Source organism: Pyxicephalus adspersus, chromosome 3 (genome assembly GCF_032062135.1).
Source record: "Pyxicephalus adspersus chromosome 3, UCB_Pads_2.0, whole genome shotgun sequence".
Lineage (NCBI taxonomy): Eukaryota > Metazoa > Chordata > Amphibia > Anura > Pyxicephalidae > Pyxicephalus > Pyxicephalus adspersus.
Window position 1 is genome coordinate 139572878 of NC_092860.1, and position 18505 is coordinate 139591382.

Consider the following 18505-nt stretch of genomic DNA (forward strand, 5'->3'; position numbering starts at 1 on the left):
ACACACACACAAGTATTCTTAGCAGTTTGATTACCATTCATCTGTCAAAATTTGCTCACAAGTAAGTGGCAAACACTATTTTCTCTGCAGGAGTTGGGACTGAATAATCTTCCGTGTGCCTGTGCGGGAGTTATGTGATCCAGGCCCAGCAAATTATGATGGCTAAAATCAAAATAGAGACGGTGGCAGCGCCCATGATGCAAAGGAGACAGGTGAGAATCCCCAGGTTTAGTTACATTTTTAAGTGTGCCTCTGCCTAGACTATAGACATAAAACTGTTTACATATCCTTAACAAGCAGTAAAATAATTTTCAAATAGTCTGAAAAAGAGAAAATATTCAGTGAACAACAGTTCTTGGCTTGTTAATGCCAGGGGCCAGAGAGAATGACCAGATTGGTTGGGGCCAAATAACCACTTGTTACAACCAGAGCATATATGGACACACAACACGTGGAATATTCAGGAGGATGGGCTAAAGCAGCAGGAGATCGCACCACGTCAGTGTTTCCCCCCCAGCCCTTTTTAGCTGGGCGCACCACCCGGCAATTTTCAGCTGGTTTTGAACGGTTACTAAAAAGTTGGGTCACAATACCGGGCCACCACCTAGCTACAGCTTCTTCACACCCAGCTTAAAAATATTTCTGGGGAGAGTACTGCAGTTCTTTTGAGAACAGGTACCAGGGGCTACAAATTGCACTGGTTCAGGCTGGGGGTGTAATGGCGTGAGGGATATTTTTATGGCATAATACGGCCACCTTAATAACACTTGCGCATCATTAAAAGCCACATCTTACCTTAGTATTGCAACTAACCAATTCACCTTTTTATGAGTACAAGCATACCCTGCGAGATGCAGGAACCAGGCAAGATTCCCAAATTTGTATTTTCATATAGAGCCTTTCAGGGGCGTCCTGGTATTACCCTGTATTTGTTTTGCCAATAAACTTACCAGAAACACCCCCCTTATTACAGCAATACCTTTCAGAAAAGTGGAGACTATCAGTAACCTTAAAAACTAGAATGAAGTCTGAACAAACAGTTTACATTTAGCAGGGAAAAGGAAGGAAGTGACATTAATTCTGTCATTCACATCCTTTACTGTACTATCACATTAACTTTCCTGGCTTATATTTCCTTCCGAGTGAAACTTTAAAGGAAGATATTGTATGTAATATACCATAAGCAGTGTCCATGGAGACTAAGCACAAAACTAAAGCATGCCTTTATTTGTTTAGCTTATTTTTTCCTTCTTTGTGAAAACAGGTGTTACATTATACAGGTTGTCATTTCACTAAGGTGCAAATAGATTAATCACCTTTGGGAAAAAAATATTTTTGTGGAATGCAGAATTAATAAAAAGTGCAGTATCAGTGTTTTCCCCAGCCCCTCTTAGCTGGGCACACCACCCGGCACTTTTCAGGGGATTACTGATCAGTTGGGTCACAATACAGGGCTGCCACCTGCCTGTTTCTTTCCACCGAACTTAAAAAAGTTTCTGGGTTGAACACTGCTGTATGGACCTGTGACTGCAATAGAATTGTACTGGGTGACTTTTTTCTTTTTAATGTTGCATTGCAATTCATTCTCAGCTCTTTTCAATGCACACATATATTTTACATTCAAAACACATCAAGAGATAAGGTCACCAAAATAGTGTTCGATCAAAAGAAAGGTTTTACCCTGTCAGTGTATCTCACTCAGCACTTGTCATATGTCACCAGGATATTACATGGAGTGTGCAGACTGGTTTCACAGGAGTCATTCACTTCTTACAGGCCGTCACTCACCAACAAGCCAACACAAGCGTTATCACCAATGTGACCGCACAATGCTGCTGCCGCACTTTACTTCAGCCATCCCAAAATATAATTCCGGACAAACTCCATTTGCAGCTCTACAAATAGCATTTTCATGAAGCTTTTCCACATTATCACTTCGACTGCACAATGAAGAAAATGTATTGGATTTTGAAGGTCACACACAAAGTTCATGTTTTTCCTATACCAATTAAGCCAACAAAACAATTGTATGAACATTTACAATATGTTACAGTTTATAACATGGGGCCAGATCTGAATTTATTTGTTCTTGTTAGCCCCTTTCCCCTCTCACCCCAGTGACCCAAATTATCAATGACATAAAAGAAAAAAAAATAATATATATGTAGACAAAACTTCTTGTTTAGTTATCTGTACATCAGATATATCTGCATGTATAATTAGATTATGGGGGGTGGGGGGGGGTGTGTGTGTGGAAATTTCCTTTCACCATTTTTGTCCTGGAGTTGCAAGAGGAAGTTAGGGGAGATCTCCCAAAGTAAGAAGAAGAATTAAATTGTTGTCCTCATTGGAAGATTTATCTTTGTTTCTTGTTCAGGGTACAACTTGAAAATGTAAAATTCCCCAGCGTCAACAGTCAGAAAGACAAAAAGAGAAGGTATTTCTCCAATGGGGACACATAAAGCAACACAAATTTGACAGATGGGCTAACCCTTCTCCAAACTATCGAAAAGCATTACACTTTAATAACCAACCTTTTACTTGTAAGGATATGGAAATGAAGAAAAAAAAAAGTTAAGGCAAATAACTGTAGTAAACCAGAGCGCAGGCATTATTAATATTATTATTCAACAGGATTTATATAGCGCCAACATATTACGCAGTGCTGTACATTAAATAGGAGTTGCAAATGACAGACTAATACAGACAGTAATACAGGAAGAGAGGACTCTGTCCCGAAGAGCTTACAATCTAGTAGGTGGGGGAATTTACTCACAATAGGAGGGGGATAATCATATTTGGCTCTGGAAAAATCTAGACCTTTGACAGGTCTGATTTGAGATACTTCAGTCACAGTAAGCCTATATTCCTATACTTCTCTTTAGATCAGCGGTTGCCAACCAGAGCCGATGCGCACCTGACCCGGGTCAGGAGAGGACTCTGTTGGGGGAAGGCGCACTGGCCAGAGCCGCGGACCACGTCCCCTGTACGGATCACAGGCTCAGGGAGGTGGACAAGGTTGTGTCTCTGGACAGGCTCGGACCTGCGATGGGACAGTGAGCGGGTTCTGGCATCATGACGTCACTCTGGTGGAAGTTTCTTCTCCTTTCAGTGACACACGGCTCCCTGCGCATCCGTTCCGGAGCCGGAACATTTAGTGGTCCGTGGGTCCAAAAACTTTGGCGACCACGGCTTTATATCCTTGTGTACACACTCCAGATGATTCCCGTGCAATAATCGCCTTGGGGCTGATATCATACGAGAATCTGGTGTGTGTACAGTGCTCGTCATTATTTGTTTATGGATCCATCCTGGCGGATCCACGGACAACGAACAATCAAAATAGAAGTGAAGAGAGAGTGCAGCGGGACGCCGCTCTGACATGCTCCCTTCTCCATCGAGCAGAATGCTGCTGTATGTACAGCGCTCGTTTGATCTTTTGATCCTTTTCAACGACAATTATTGAATGCGTGTATGCAGCCTAACTGGTGCCATGTAGTTTGAACAAAGCCAAACACAATATTGCATTGCAACATTGTCCATCTCTACATCTGCACACCAGCATGGATAGTTTCATTAGATTGTGAGCCCGTTTGATAGGACAGATGGTGTACGGAATATGGGCTTTGTAGTGTGGTGCGTAACAAATACTTTGTAATAATAATAAAGAATATTCTCAGTCAGGTCAACTGCTACACTTCAATTCTTTTGCATTAGGCCTACATAAGTTAAATGCTGGCCATCTGCTGCCATTTGGTTTTCCAGGCAAAATGAAATGGAGTATTGGGCCCTGCCTGTTACCCAGTCTGATTTCTTAACAGGTCTAGAAATTATTATCTTTAGCTCTGAGTGCTTCTCCAACAGCAGATAGATGATAGGAATTAAATGTCAGTCTTGAAAAAAAATAATGTCAATAGGGCATGTCCGAGACAAAACAGGAGATTGTCCTTCTATTTCAGGCATGGCCCAATCAACCAAAGCGACTTTCACCTATTTTATTGGCTGCATAAAAATGATAATATATTCATCTTCCTCTGACTTTTGTAATGCAGTGCGGTGATGCCATTGTCCTGTCAAAATGCTAAAAAGCCCAAACACTGCAGCAAAGTGCAGAATTGTTTTCCCACAAGACATGGACCACTCAACATTCTTTGAGATCTGTCAGGAAGGAGGGGAAGAACACCACTCTCACCCCAGTCTTTGCAAAAGAAAGTAATACAAAATCCAGTATATTATCTAGCTACCCCCCCCCAGACACTGACACTTTTTGTCACTACAACAATAAAACTGACTCTCCTAATCAGGAAACTGTTTGAGAAAGGAAATGATGTAACAAATTTGCAATTAAAAAAAAAAAAACAAAAAAAAACAAATATTGAAAAACATTTGCTGAAATGCGTGTGGTTACCTGGTCCTAGAGGGAATCATTTTATTTCTAGAGCTGGACCATTCAATCCTTTTTTGACAAATGGATTTTCAAACTTAGATGCACCGACAAATCATAGCAGTGCTGTCTTATATTTATGATTGACAGCACTTGAGAATTAGGGACACAGCTGCACATTCCTAGGTTTCTCCTGCAAAGTTAATTCTCAAAAGTAAAGGGCATTTACACACTGGAATTTGTAAAGTTGCATTGCAGTTAGTAAGTGGTTAATAAGAAAGACTGTATCAAAAAGTCAAAAAATTTTAAAACATTTGGGTAGAGTAAAGCTGCATACACACTTCCAATAATTATCGGCTAGAAATGAATGTTTCTGCAATACACTTTCTCCTTTACATGTCACTCCCTGCATTGATCAAACGATTGTAACTAGCGTTTGTACACTATTGGTGGATTATATTTGAACGATCGTATTGTTACAGGATGTACAGGATTGTGCACAAAACGATCGTTCAAGTAAAGTCATGCATAACTGTTGATTGGTCGTAATCATTCATTTTCTAACGATAGTTATTGAAAGTGTGTATGTAGCTTAAGGCGATGATTCTGGTAGGATTCTCGCCTCAGGCTGGTATCAGACGAGAATATGATGTGTGTACAGTGGCTGTCCGAGGTCGTTCATGGATCCCTCCAGACGGATCTACGAACGAATAAAGACAAAAAAAACGCATGACAAGTGAAGGGGAGAGAGGGTGCTGCTCGCTTGTTCTCCTACCTCCCCTCTCCATAGAGCGGAATGGCACTGTATGTACAGCGCTTGTTTATTATTATAAATAATAATAAACATGCATTTTCCCATCTATTGTCGTTGGAAAGGATCATGAAGCCAGCATCTTGGAAAGGATCAACGCCTTCCAGCATCAAAAATCTAACCTGTGTACGTAGCCTAAGGTAGAGCTAGAACCTCTGTTGCAATATTTTGAGGCGTCAGCAACTGGAATAAATTTTTTCTTTTTTTTTTTAGTAAAAACTTTTTTTTGTAGCAACAACAATTTTCCAAAGATTTCCACTTCCGGGTGTGTCTACAGGACAGGAAGTAAAAGCCATTTCTTTCATTGACAAAAACAAAAAAAAGGTATAAAAGAAAAAAATGGGGTTTAGATATGTTTTATTAGCCGAGGACTGCAAAGTCCAATTTAAAATAAAGTTAGCAAATTCCCCATCAGTAAATAAATACTAAAACCCATCTCATTTGTTTGAGGTCCCATAAAAAGCTGCTTTTCTTCCTTACCGATTGTAAAAACATTTAACATTTAAAAGAATCCAAGGGCAAAGCCGTTAAAATATGTAAATTCCCTTTAAGTCAGAGTTAATAATTAACAAACATGGAAAACAAAGATGATTATAAATTTTTTTCAGTGTTTTTATTTGAGCCAAAACACATTTTATTACTAAATGGAAAGTCATGTCCTTTAATTTGAACAGCACCAGCATATTACTCTGAGTTTTGCACAAATGGGCATTTATTGGTGTCTGAATCATTTGTCTTTTTTCAAATAAGTCAATGTAAATGTGAAAGCAACTTAAAACTGCTAGAAGCAGACTAAACACCTAAAACAACAGAGTCCAATGCAGACATTGCAGATTGTGGGGAAGTCAGAGATTTTTGTAACTTGATCTGTTGCCACCAAGAAAAGATGTGTTTACATGTTTAAAATTATATTTTATACATATTTGCCAGGTCATGTTTACACTAAATAGTTGTTAGGGACTTTAACAACATGCTACCTAAAAATTTCCTGTACTTGATCTGAACCATTTCCAAGAACATCAAAGACTTGCTTTGACCAGCATTTATATGGCTGTTCAAAAACATTGCAAAGAATCCCAGCATTATATAATTCTACCTGCATGTTCTGGCTCGGCCCCAGGTATTCCACCCAACTGGACATGCCGGGTACAAACTCTGGAGGAACTTGCTAGGTGGAATCAGTATACAGTAACAAAACCAAATGAACCTAATCCAGCGTTTATCAAACTTTTTACTCCAAATGAAGCCTGGAAATAGTCTAAAAGATACTCTGCAAAAATTAATTCTTTCCACTTTACTGGGGAAATGCCCCTTACATTGGTGGCCAGTAAGTAAAATAACTCTCTTACATTAGTGGTTAGATTATAATCCTTCATAGACAGCTAAAATAATCTGCCAAGAAGCACTGGATCCAAAATTATGGAGAATTATTGATCAGGAGGAGTCAATCAGCTACAGCTAAAGGAACCCCAGCAACCTCTGGAGAACTCTTCATTGAGCTTGGTTGTTTTTGACTCTTAAACATAAACAATAATCTTTATTCCTTTAAAAACCATCCAAACCCAAACTGGGATTTGTTCACACTTTACCTTACTACACATCCATTGCGGTCTGCATTGTAATACATTGTGGTCGACAGCCCATTAATTTCTTTTTCGTTCCCACACAGGGAGCGTCAATGTGTCCCTATGGTATGTTTGGGGTACCAATAACAACGAATGGCAATCTGGAGCACCAATGAATCAGTGTGAATGGGCTCAAACACAATCGCTGTGCCCAATGCTGTTCTGCTGTGCACTAAAACCAAAAATACATTTGTTGGTCAAACCTCGATTTGTAGGCAATTGCAGCATACCTCTAATAGTCTCTGCTTTTCTTTAGTTTATTCCACAAACCTTATATTTTCCATCTTTTATAATTTTTGGAAGTGACATAAATCATTGACTATAGAAAAAAAAAAATGAATGCACAAAAAAAACACACAAATAAATCGATCAATTTAGGCATTAAACATTAAAACAAATCCCTGTACACTTGTAGCAGATTGAGCACATATGAACATAAGGGCTGTAGGCAACACCATACAAACACCAATGACAGCTCATAACAGATGAACAAATACTACCATTAGCAGTGACAGACCAGGCTATAAATAGTACAATGTTCCATACCAAAACATTGCAAGGAAAGCAACTAAATCTTAAAACATTGATTAAAAAAGGAAAACCACCGATAACTGGGATTTAATGGTATACTAAATGCATGTGGAAATTATCACTAATGCAGGCCTTGTCAAACTTTCAGGGGCTATTTAGGTTTGTGAGAGACAATAATGCATGCAATGCAATAAAATGCAATACCTGAAAAAAAAAAAAATATTTATTTTTCTATTTTTCTAGTACACTAAGCTGTAACCCACTGTTATTTTTCCAGGCGAAATGCAACCCAGTTGCCATAGAGCGTTTTACCACAAAGCATAGATCTAAATAAGCCCTTACAAAAAGTTTGGAAATACAAATTATTATAAAATACCAACACAGGTTGGGTAGGTTGGAAGGTTACGAGTTCATAACGGGAACCCAGATGTGATATTTTGTAAGCTGATCAGCCACCGACCTCTGCTTAAATAGCACCAATCTGAATGTGAGGGTGTACTGGTCACAGAGGACTTTTTCAGGTCAGGTGACAATCAGAATTTCTCTTACAGTCTCTTTACAGTATATGTTTCACATGCTATCATAGACCAAAAAATAAAAATAAAACTGAAGATAATACCACCAAAACAATGCCCCTGTATTGACACCTCGCCACAATAAATAAAACTAAAAACTAAATAAACAAGTACACACGTCCAATGGTTCTCGCCCAAAAATCGTCCCAGGGCCGATATCGAACAAGAACCTAGTGTGTGTACAGCGGCCGTCGTTCATATGACCATCCTGGTGGATCCACAGACAACGAACGATCCTAATGTAAGGGAAGAGCACGCAGCGGGGTGCCGCTTAGTCGTTTTCCCCCTCCCCTCTCCATACAGCAGAACGGTGTTGTATGTACAGCACTCGTTCATGCAGTCCTTAGTCGTTGGAAAGGATCATGAAAGATCCTTCCCAAAGACAAATATTGCACGTGTGTATGCAGCTTAATTTGATAGGACAAATCCTGAAAAGAAAGAGATCAAATGGTTAAAGATGTCTTTTTAGATACTAGCAGAGAAGTGCCCTTCCCATTGGAAGGGCTGGGAATAAAACAAACAATGCTAAAGAAGTGTCCTAGCAGGAAATAAACACAGGAGAGATATGCAGAGGGTATGACAACAAAATATATGTAAAGGGAAAAAGTATGAAGGGTGTAACAGTGAACAGTAAGTGCAGAAGAATGTGAAGGGCATAATGTGCAAGGAGTATGGAGGTTATGATAGTGGGCAGAAACTGCAGGAGAGAACTCCAAAAAGGGAATAAGGGGGCATTATGTGACTGAAATATGGAAGGTATGACAGCAGTTAGTATATGTAGAAGAGGGGTGCAAAGGGTAGGAGAGTATTACAGAACATAGTGCATGTTGGACCATGTAACAGCAGGTAGTAGGTGCAGGAAACTACTGTGGTGGCCATACCAATCATTTTACCCACAAATGGTGGTCTCATATATTTCAATATTCAGCAAAACAAAAGCGCACATGGGTATACCCATACCGGTGAATTACAGGGGTGAGAAGATGTGCCCCATAATACATCTACCACCGGATTACAGTAATTATAAAACAGCAGCATAATAGATGAGTTTGCTACACAGAAGGTTTTTACAGAAGAATAAATAGGTAAAAATCAATGTCCAGGAAATAGACCTTCTAAAATTACACAAAGTGATTCTGGAACAGTGAAGATGGAAGGACGTGTGTCAGCAGCACCACAAACTGTGAAGGTGGTGTGGAGGATACAGACAATGAAGGTCGAATGGGAGACCCAAAGTTTAATCGGGTCATTAACAAGGACTGCAAATTTTGAGTCTTGGAACAGCAATGTTGATAGCAGCAGAAGTGATAGGGTCATGAATGATGAAACATTGTTTGCAGGAATTAATATAAATGAGAAAGGGATTAATATAAACATGAAGGGAAAGAGGAGCTGGGATTCTATATGTACCATGTATGAGTCAGTAGAGACAAAGCTGGTATTTAGAGTGTTGGTCAATAAAAAAAGTCCTGCTGGGGAGATTCAATATGTGCTACCAGAGATGCATAACACCTATGTGGGCTGACACGTTAACATATGTCCGGAGTCTGAACCATGGGTGTCTGGGCGAGTTCAATATTCCCTACTTTGAGGTTGATGCACAGGTTAATGAAGCAGATCACATACATTGCAGACAGGTCACTGAGGGGTTAAAGAACATCCTATGGCCTAAAAATGGCATACAGGGGTGTGTATTGGAGGGATGTTTAGATACTGGAGCTTGTGCTGGGGCAGAATACAGAATGTGTGACCACTCTGTGAGATAGAGGTAGAATTTCCCTGGGGACAGACCAGTCAATGTGTCCTGGAGGTGGAATCTCACTGGGGAAGGACAAGCCTGTGTGAAGTCACTAGAGAAAAGCAAAAAAGTGACATATTTTACAGTTACAAAGTAAAACTTCCAAGACATATTTGAAGATTTTTTTAAGCACTACAAAGGATACAGAGGGCTCTTAGCAATTAGGAGTCCTGCTGGGGAGATTTCCCTTCAGCTCCTGTTCTAGTGAAGAAATCTCCCCAAAGTGAAAAAAGTGAAAGTATTTCCCCTCTTAGACAAAGCTGTCGTCAGTACATGTGCTTTGATTGCCTGATTAACTCTCACCTTTACCCTGATCATTTTAAAATTTAGGATTTTTCCTCAGTGGTGGTGGTCAACCAGGCAACAGGGGTAATACCTCACTACCATTGTAGTTTGAATAGATGTATGTGTCAAAGTGTTGACTGATACAGCAAAGTGTTGCACTGGTCCTGTCGATAATAAAGTCATAGGTTAGGACATTGCAGCTGGAAATATTACTGTGAAAGGATAAAACAATGTTTACATTTGTGCAATTATATTGTAAATGTTTTTGTGTACCGAATAATGTATGGTGCCTTAAAGAACAAGGCTACACGTGGAAGTGACTGGGTGGCTCTCCTCACTGTCCTGCCAACAAATAGCTAAAGTGGTGGCAAATAAAATGGTTACAAAATGCCAATCACTTGATCACAATCAATCTGCAGGTGCCCCCCAATGCATTGTGTGGAACACTTGGAGAGGGTGCTGTATTTGCGGTAAAAGGCATTGTAAGCTCTTTTGGGCAGGCTCATCTTCTCCGCCATGTCATTTGCAAACCTTATTTAATGTACAGCGCTGCGTAATATGTTGGCGCTTCTTTAATACAGTTTACCAATACCAACATTGTCCTCCAAGCATTAGAAACTTGGGGTACAGCAAGCTGTCTGCAGGATGGTTTAGATCTTCATTTTGGACTGGCACAACCTACTATCGAAAAGTTGTCCAGTCGATTGGTGAATGTACGCTAAAATCCTTTCCATGGAAAGTCCGTTATCATTGGCTATTCCATAGAAAAGTGGTGGGATTTTATGGCACAGACATGGTATACTTTTTTGTGCAGAGCCCTGTGGAATTAACAAGGAGCTTCAGACGAATAGGTAGTAGGGCAGTGTTCTCCCCAGCACCTTTTAGCTGGGCGGTGCGCCTGGCACATTTTAGCAACCACTTGGCTGTTTTTTGGTGGTTACTGATGAGTTGGTTGACAATACTGGGGCTGCCAACCATCTATAATTTCTTTCCACCCAGCTTAAAAAAAATTCTGGGTTGACCACAGTAGGGTATTTGTCAATAAAGGGGAATATTAAATATTTAGTATATAAAATATTTATATAGCGCCAACATATTACGCAGCGCCGAACATTAAAATTATCATTTTAAGTGCCTCTTTATCTTTGTGGAGAAAACATTTCAGGAGTCAAAGCTTCAGAATAATTTTATGCTCATCTTCTCCTCCCACACAATACATTTATTCACTGCATATGTCACATTCTGGAATGACATTAGACAAATTATCTTACATCACATAATATCCATCTGTATCCAATTCTATTGATTCTTCAATGCATACTATTGGTAACAAACTTACACTTGGCTTAACACAGCGGCGGGATACCTTGGCACCATATCCCAATGGGCCCCGACATACATCTGCATGAAACCAACTCCAATAGTCCATAATCACACAGCACTGATCTCTCCAAAAGATCTGTAATTTGCCCCAGATGTAGCAACGCTAGATGGATGTCTTTACAATAATAATTATTTGCAGCATCTTGTTTACTTCACCAGCGAGCTGAATCATCAATACAGCTGAAAGCTGTTTCACTAATAGCATGTCATAGTCGTGTGTTGTATGCATCTCATACAGCAAAGCTGAACATACAGAACATGTAACGTGCAGTATTTACATGCAAAAAAACCCCGGCTTTATATGGTGTTCTGAGCTTAGTAAATACATTCAAATGAAAAGTTCATTTTCCATAGATCTAAACCAACACATCAGGCCGATAGAGCTTCATGCCAGTATACCCTGCACTGCATTCATGTCTATGCCGCCCACTACATCTTCACACCCCCTCATTATCATCCCAGCATCCTCTGCACCCATCACCCTTTCTATGCCATCTATCTCTACACTACATATCATAATGTGCCACCCAGGATTTGTAGTTCCCCATATGCAAGTAGTTCTGCATAAGCACTGTGACAATGATAAATGGTATGTATACCCGCACTAGGCAAAACATTCCTCTGTTTCTGTCAGTTTCACTCAGAGAACTTCAGCATCTCATTGCAACTCTAAGCCAATATTATCTCTGTGCATCCCTCAATGGCAACAGTTTATATATTTAATTATAGATCCATGCCGCACGCACTGTGCCAGCCTCACCTTTCTGCATACACTTCTACAGTATAGTAGGAGCTGCTATCATATAACTGGCAAAGCAGAGATGTCATGCCAAGCATAAGTCTGTAACATATGTTTACCTGTTGCTCAGAGGGCATCAGCCTGGGTATAAATGCAATAAACAAAGATCACTGCATTCACTGTCTGTGCCACCAGCACTGTCCACCCCCTCTGTGACAGATTCTAAAACGGCTTTGTACAAACCTTATGGCCAGGCAGAATGACACATCAATGTAACTGCATGACAGCTATGGGAACCCTGAACGCTCATGTCCTACACACCAACCCCAAGCTGACAGCCAATGGGGCATGCCAAGGAGCATCACTCTGTGCCAATCTGGCAATAGTCTTCCACTAACCACATAGGTCTACATCCCCTCCTTATCAAAGAGCATCTCCCCTGCAAATCCATCTACTTCTATGTCACCACCTTCAGGCACTCCCCTCATCTCCTAGTTTGCCATTCTATGGCACCATTACCCTGCACACACCCCTATGCCAGCATGTCTAGATATGGTGACCCATTTAGGTCAGGCCTCAATACACTAACCCCAAGATGACAGCCAATGCAGCATGCCAACTAGTATAATTCTGTGCCCGTCAGGCACCAGTTCTATACTAATGACATGTCTAGTAGTTAGAATGGAACTACTAGACCACATCAAAAAGCCTTCCCCATGTACCCCTCTATGCCACCCTCACCCCTGCAAATTGTTTTCTATGGCACCATCTCCCAGCATTCCTCTGCACAACGCTCTCTGTGCCACAGACACCCTGTACATCCCTCTATATGGCATCAGTTTCCTGGGCTGCCCTCTCTGTGCCACCAATTCCCACCATTGCCAGACCGCACACCCCACTCCGTGCCACCCTCACCCTGCACGCCACACTCTATGACCACCCCACTCTATGACCACCGTCACCCCGCACACCCCACTCTATGCCACCGTCACCCCGCACACCCCACTCTATGCCACCGTCACCCTGCACACCCCACTCTATGCCACAGTCACCCTGCACACCTCTCTCTCTGTGGCACCCTCACCCTGCACACCCCACTCTGTGCCACCCTCACGCTGCACACCCCACTCCATGCACACCCCTATCTGTGGCACCGTCACCCCGCACACCCCACTCCGTGCCACCCTCACCCTGCACACCCCACTCCATGCCCACCCCACTCTATGCCACCGTCACCCCGCACACCCCACTCTATGCCACAGTCACCCTGCACACCTCTCTCTCTGTGGCACCCACACCCTGCACACCCCTATCTGTGGCACCCTCACCCTGCACACCCCACTCTGTGCCACCCTCACGCTGCACACCCCACTCCATGAACACCCCTATCTGTGGCACCGTCACCCCGCACACCCCACTCTATGCCACCGTCACCCTGCACACCCCACTCTATGCCACCGTCACCCTGCACACCTCTCTCTCTGTGGCACCCTCACCCTGCACACCCCTATCTGTGGCACCATCACCCCGCACACCCCACTCCGTGCCACCCTCACCCTGCACACCCCACTCCATGCACACCCCACTCTGTGCCACCCTCACCCTGCACACCCCTATCTGTGCCACCCTCACCCTGCACACCCCACTCTATGCCACAGTCACCCTGCACACCTCTCTCTCTGTGGCACCGTCACCCTGCACACCCCACTCTGTGCCACCCTCACCCTGCACACCCCACTCTGTGCCACCCTCACCTTGCACACCCCACTCTGTGCCACCCTCACCCCGCACACCCCTATCTGTGGCACCGTCACCCCGCACACCCCTATCTGTGGCACCGTCACCCCGCACACCCCTATCTGTGGCACCCTCACCCTGCACACCCCACTCCGTGCCACCCTCACCCTGCACACCCCTCTCCGTGGCACCGTCTCCCAGCATTCCTCTGCACCCCCTCCTATGGCAGTATGACTGCACAGCCCCTATGGCACCCTGTACGAGCCTGTAGCCTCCATGCCAGGCTGCCCGCACACAATGCCAAGGTGTGAGCGATCAGCAGGCCGTGATCTCATGCACTCACCAGTCCCGTGGATAAGCTCGGTGTCCGGTAGGAGAAGATGGGCTCCTCCGTACGATGCTCTCAGCCTCTCCCCTCCGGCCTGATAATATGTCGGCGCCTCTCTATGGGGGGATTGTATGGGGCCGTGCACCTCCTCCCCGACTCCACCCACAGCTCCTCCTCCTCCTACTGTCACTGTCGCTGCTCTCTATGTACGGGGCGGCGCCTCAACCTATTTACTTCACAGTGTCACAGCTTAACCTTGCTCCACACCGCCTCCTGCCGACCAGCCCTCTACAGCGCAGCCCGCCTGTCCTCCCCCCTCACACTGATAACACTGGGTGCGGCTTTGCGGAGTTTAAAACCAAAACACCACATTGGCTGGCTCACATCGAGCTCAAAGTATGCTGCCCCCTGATTGGCTGGCGGCGGAAGGCGGGAAAGGGGAGGTATATGACGCAGTTGTAAGGCGGCACTGTTAAAATATTCGATTCATTATGCCGAGGAGCGTGTGGTAGAAGGATTGCGCTGTGGGGTGTATGGGAGGGCTGGGTGGGCTATCGCCTCACAAACTGAAGAGAACCAGTCTGTGGGTAGAATAAGTGCTGAGTTATACAGGGGAGCTGAGGTGATGTGACACTTGTCCTGTGCTAGTTTCTGCTGTGTCTTAGAGTGGCACCGAATCCTCCTGATAATCCACAGATTGCAGCTGACCTCCTCATTCTGACCTGATAGAAAAATCCTTCCCAAGCTGCTCACTTCGCTCCTCTGAGCTACAACTGACTTCCTCACTTCATCACATGCACAGCTCCAAGACTTTTCTAGAGCTGCCCCGACTCTCTGGAATGGTCTTCCTTGTTCCATTTGGCTTGCTCCTACCTTCTGCTCATTTAAAAAAAGCACTCAAAAACCCATCTTTTCATACTCGCCTACCCATCTTCTATTTCTTAAAACCTTCACTACTTCCCACTGTTCCATATTTTCCCAAATTTGTGTTACTTTCCCCACCTCTTAGATTGTAAGCCTTTTGGGGTAAGGTCCTCCCCTCCTCCTGTGTTACTGTCTGTATTTGTCTGTCATTTGTAACCCCTATTTAATGTACAGCACTGTGTAATATGTTGGTGCTTTATAAATACCATTTATTAATAATTACACTGGTCAACAAACATTTTCTTGCCAAACAGATATGTCATTTTAGGTTATGTTTGATGCACCGACTCCAAACATGGTATTGGATTTGCTAGATTGGCTCTAGTTTTGAAATAATGAATTTAATAATAACCTCATAGAAAACTAATGAAACATGAAAATTAAACTAGATATGCTAGATAATCACAAGGAAGTCATTGAAAAACTTATGATTTCCTTTTATGCTGGTGACCAGGACAATCACATTGAAGGTTTTAGCAGTAGTTTGCCATCTTGTGTCTATCCCATCTGCGCTGATACCTTTCTTCCATCACCTTTATATCTTGATGGAGCCTCTCCCCTTGTACCTCACTGAAATCGTCAAAGTTTTCTGTAAATGTTTGCAAATGACTTTGGATATAGTATAACAAATTTTTAAAGTTTAAGACCAAGTTTTGTACCAGTTGTTCAATATTTTTGTGCTTTATGGTTACCCAAAAATTTCTTGACAACCATGACATAGCTGTGCCAGGGAGAAGCTCCAGTAATCAGTCAGGTAACTTGTAAAATTTGAATCATTTATCAGTTTTCCAATCTGAGGTCCATCAAAGATTCCTGCTTTGTATTTTTTGTGACTCAATCCAGGAAAGAATCTACAAATGTATTTGAAGCAATCACCGTCCTTGTCCAGAGCTCTAACCAATTGCTTCATTAATCCCAACTTTATGTGTAGTGGAGGGAGAATGGTTAACAAAGAAAAAAAAAATATTGGCTTGTAAATAATGTTTGCTGCACATTTTTTTCATGTTTTCCCTTGGAGGCCATGTCACTTCTTTTTCAGTGGCCCTGCTTTGCTCTACTATCCCACAAGCAGATGAAACATGGATATTTTGTGTATCCACTTTGCTCCCCAACTAGAAAGTTCACCATTTTTAATCAACACATATGGACCATTGGTGTTCATGATAGCAAAGCTTTTGTAAGACCATTTTCATATTCTTCTTTAAGTCTTGTTGAGCAATTGGAATTGATGCATAGCAGCTGCCATTATGCAGTAAAACATATTTCAGACTTCGAGTAGACCTGTCTATGTAAAGCCGCCAGTCTTCTGTTTGGTATTCTGGTACTCCCATATGGGCTAGTAGCCCAGGGATGTTACAGCAGTACACAAAGTCTCCATCTTCACTGAAATATGGTAGGAGTGTCGCTTCTCTTGTCCTATAAACCATTATTTTAACTTCCAGTCTTAGACAGTTCTTTTCTTTTAGCCTGGATGTTAAAAGATCAGATACTTTGTTTTGACAGACTTAGGTCATGTAATAAATCATTGAGCTCTTCTTGGGAGAACTGCTGCTTTTCATGAGACAATTCCTTCATATTCACTTCCACTGCTAACTCCTGGATTACACTCCAAACCCTGTATATCCTCCATGTCAGATACAGGAATATCAGGGAGTGTATTGAACACTGGTATAGGAACATTAGCACCATGTGGCACAGGTCTTGCTGATTCCAAATCGGGATACTCTCACTTGTTTTTCTTGTAACGATTCAAACCTTTTACATTCACAGCACAAAAATAACAATCATTATGATGATTTTTGGGCTCTCGCCATACCATAGTACCTACTTTTCAGTTTTCCATTTTTCCACTGATGTAGACACTACACAAGTTTTGCATACCATTTGGGGAGCCCAATAATTACCTTGGTCCCCCAGTTTAATACCAAAATATGCAAGATATGCTTGTTTCACAAATTCTTTACTGTTTATTCTCTGCTTTGCTGAAAATATTCACCTCAAATGTAGCAAAATACATTAGGGTCATTTAAACAACTTCTTAAAGAACTCAAATTTCTGTAAAAAAAGAAAATGTTTAAATAAAAAAAAGGAAGCAAATGAAAATAATGCTACATTTAATATATAAAATACAAAACTTTGGTGTAAATAAAGATTGATAATATGGTGCGTTAACATTTGTTGTTGGTAAAATCGTCTATTCCGATTCCTGTATCACAAGAACTAGAGCCAATTCAATGAAACTGATGTCATTTCTGAATTCAGCAGACCCGAAATACACTAAATATATTAAAAAAATCCTTGGCAAGTGAAAAATGTTTTTGCTGAACTGTGTAGTTAATGCTGTTCTCTGTAGTGGCAGGGATTTAGATTAACTGCCACATTGCTGTTGTGTCTTGTAGTAGAACAGGCTGATCGGGGGCTTGCTATAGGTGAAGAGTGTAGCGTTAGATTCAGAGACTGGTACTTGCCCAGAGTTTTCCATTACAATGGGCCAAATACCTACCCACCACCATGAAGAATCTTCCTAAGCAAGTCCAGCTCCTGACGGGTGCTGTAAATCAACTGGCATTGTGCATAAGCATTTAGGAGATTCAAGGACAAGATCCTGCTCCTGTTGTAGTGGTCCCTTCTGTGGAACCTAAGATTCCTTTGCCAGAAACATGTTCAGGTGAATGGTGCAAGTTTAATCATTTTTTGAATGCATGCTAACTTTATTTCTGGCTGGGGCAGCTCTCATCTGACACAGACACTCAGCCAGTAGGTCTAGTTATCTCTCTTCTTCAAGGAGATTCACAGTCATGAGTTTACAACCTGCCACCAGAGGTTGGAACTCGAGTCGCGCATCTTGGACTCAAGTCCGACTTAAGTCTCCAAATAAATGACTTCCGACTTGACTTAGGGGTTTCGTCCAGCGACTTGCACATTGACTTGCAACTTGACTTCCAGCTTTCCCTGCTGATAGCCGAGGGGGCCGGGAGGAAGGTAGTGAGGCTTCTGTAACACCGCCTTCCTTGCATTCTAACTCCATGGCTTTCTCCTCTGACAGCTGAAGGGGGAGGAAGGCGGTGTTACAGAAACCTCACTAAGAACGACTTGCAAACGACTTGAACAATGAAGCGACTTGACTTGGGACTTGACTTGGAAGAATTCTTGGTGATGTGAGACCTGACTTGGCGTCAATGACTTGGGACTCGACTTGGACTTGGAGGGTGACTACTTAGTCCAACTTCTGCCTGCCACTGAAGAACCTAACTCTCTGGACAATTTTATTTCAAAGCAATGGGGTTCACTATGCAGACCCAGGCTTGGCTTTAATTACAGAAGCAAAGCTGTGTGGTCTCTGGCAGGGTCACAGAACAGCAGAGTTTAGCTGTGTGTCTGACAG

At 42.4% G+C, this 18505-nt stretch overlaps 1 protein-coding gene across 14 annotated transcripts in view; it reads right to left on the reverse strand.

Annotated features, from left to right (window-relative positions):
• The window catches only part of ADD1 (adducin 1), a 64347-nt gene extending 49977 nt beyond the window's left edge, over window positions 1-14370 (reverse strand). For 12 of the 14 annotated variants that reach the window (XM_072406523.1, XM_072406521.1, XM_072406522.1 and 9 more), the window contains exon 1: window positions 14212-14370. The gene's annotated coding sequence lies outside the window, so the exon portion shown is untranslated. The remainder of the gene's footprint in view (window positions 1-14211) is intronic. The other 2 variants (XM_072406529.1, XM_072406524.1) reach the window with 1 other exon arrangement.
• Between the last annotated feature and the right edge of the window lie 4135 nt (window positions 14371-18505).